This window comes from Phoenix dactylifera, unplaced genomic scaffold, assembly GCF_009389715.1.
Source record: "Phoenix dactylifera cultivar Barhee BC4 unplaced genomic scaffold, palm_55x_up_171113_PBpolish2nd_filt_p 000923F, whole genome shotgun sequence".
Classification (NCBI taxonomy): Eukaryota; Viridiplantae; Streptophyta; class Magnoliopsida; order Arecales; family Arecaceae; genus Phoenix; species Phoenix dactylifera.
The window spans coordinates 157,441-159,969 of NW_024068283.1; the positions used below are offsets into that span (position 1 = coordinate 157,441).

Consider the following 2,529-nt stretch of genomic DNA (forward strand, 5'->3'; position numbering starts at 1 on the left):
ACATTAGAAATTGAGGTGTAATGTTTTGTTGCATGTTTGATTGTGAATAGATTTTTGTTTTAGGGTGTCGTTTTAGGGTATCTTTAGTTGGTACTTATATATTTTTTATTTTTTTTATTTTATTTTTTTAAAAAAGAGAGGAAAATATTTTTGCATGCTAAAGTGGAATAGGGACGACACCGGTCGATTAAGTCGTACAACTTTAGATCATCCATTAGGACATACCCCTGAAATTCCTTCGCAGTATCTCACACCTTGTGAGATGGCTGATTTAAATGAAGATGCGGGGAGTCACCATAATCGAGAACGAGAACCCAATGTTATGATCCTAAGACAATACCTACAACCGGCTAGGACTAGTCAGCCTTCATGCATAATTTTTCCTGATAATGTAGGACATTTTGACATCAAACCCGGGGTAATTCAATTGCTGCCAAAGTTTCACGGGTTAGAGTCCGAGAGTCCGTATCTTCATTTAAAGAATTTTGAAGAGTTGAGCATTACATTTAGAGTGCCAAACGTCACCGAGGATGTCCTCAAGCTGACATTGTTTCCTTTCTCTCTAAAGGATAAGGCCAAAACATGGCTAAACTCTTTGCGACTTAGATCAATAAGAACTTGGCAAGATATGCAGCGAGAATTTTTAAAGAATTTCTTTCCGACACAAAGGACCAACTTTTTGAAAAGACATCAGCAATTTCCAACAAAAAGATAATGAAACATTTTATGAATGTTGGGAAAGATTTAAAGACCTTCTTCTCTCATGCCCTCATCACGGATTCGAAACTTGGAGAACCATTAGCTTCTTTTATGAAGGTTTATCTCTACAGTTGAAATAGTTTGTAGAGACCATGTGCAAAGGTAGATTTTTAGAAAAACACCCTGATGAGGCATGGGAGTATTTGGATTCCCTTGCTGAGACTGCCCAACTTTGGGATAACGGGGATAGAAACAATAAGTCTTTACCTAAGCCTACTAGCTCTATATAGGGAGGCCTTTACAACCTCAAAACTGAGGATGATCTTCATGCTAAAATGGCAGCCCTCACTAGGAAAGTAGAAGAAATTGAGCTTAGGAAGGTTGAGCCTGTCAAGACTATAGAGCTTAGAAACGAGTGTTGTGGCATCTGCGATATGTCGGGTCATACCACTACAGATTGCCCCACCATACCGGCATTCAAAGAAGTCTTGCACGATCAAGCAAATGCTATGAACTCCTTGAAAGGTTTTAGCATGTTATAATGCGCAGCGGAAGCTAGGGATTTTAAAAATTTCTTAATAAAGTCCCTATGCATGAAACCCTTTTAAGCCTAGATCACCTTAATGATTACAATCAAATGATATAAAATAAATGCAGGATTAGTAGAATACCTCAAACGCTAATCCAAAGTGTACAATCTTCACGAGGCGTCCAAGTGTCCGCCCTCCAATGGTGATCCACACGAAAACTTGATCAAGACTTTAGCTCCAAAGACTTTTGATCCTTAATGCAGAATTCTTCTAAAGAACTCTAATGGCTTGCTTTCCTTCCTTTCTATTTTTCTTTAGCCTTCTAAAATCACTTCTAATCCTTTTGTCCTAAAGAAGACCACCTTGTCTTGGCTTAGGACACACTAGAAGCAATGCTAGAAAGAAAGAAACTAATGTAAGAAAGAAAGAAGAGAGGAGTGGGGTGGAATTGGAATGATGAAACCCATGGAGTGCTAACCTATTTATAATAGGTGTAGGGATGCATCCCATCCACACATCCTCTCATGAAAGGGCATCATCTAAAGGGCCATATCAAATAAGAGGAGGTGCAGATCAAGTGAGGAGGTGTATCAAATGATATGTCCTTTCATGTGGTGCCATATTTTGACCAAGTCAACATCACATGCTAATCACATGTCCATCACGCCTCACCTCTTGATCTTTCATGATGATGATCCAAGGGCTCCAATGCAAGGCGCCATTCACTTGACCCATTATGTCTTCATCCAATGGTGGGATTAAGATCCAATGGTCAATTATGGTAGCCATCCTCTAACCCAATCCAATTGGGTTAAACCAACTCTCCATTATGTCTTCATCCAACGGTAGATCAAGATCTAACGGTCTAGATTGAATGATTTATTAAATCTAATCTAATTAGACTCAAACCAAGCCAATTAGGTGCCAACTCTTGGCTAACCCATATTAGAATATGATCTAATCAAATTAGATCAATTAAGAATCAGATTCGAATCCAATTCGAATCAAATTCGAATCCAATTCGAATCAGGAGCTAAGGTTTGCAATACCTGCTAGGATGTTTATCTTGCAAACATGATCTAATCCAATTAGACCCTTGATAAGTTTTCTTGTGTGTGACCCATTGGGTTCCATACTTAGCCAGCAATAGGTGTGAGTGCGAGTTGACCCAACTTGATTAGAACTCTTCTAATCGATTTAAGTCCAAACTGCGCGAACCCGAACTTAACAATTAGAATCCTTTCTAATTGGTGATCGAATTAAACTCTTTAATTTGATCAAACCTATAAAACAAGATTGA

The 2,529-nt window shown here is 38.5% G+C and overlaps 1 non-coding gene across 1 annotated transcript; it reads right to left on the reverse strand.

Moving 5' to 3' along the window:
• Positions 1–674: 674 nt before the first annotated feature.
• On the reverse strand, positions 675–781 carry LOC120107610. Its single transcript, XR_005509321.1, has one exon. It is a non-coding gene; the product is annotated as a small nucleolar RNA R71 (small nucleolar RNA).
• Positions 782–2,529: the final 1,748 nt, after the last annotated feature.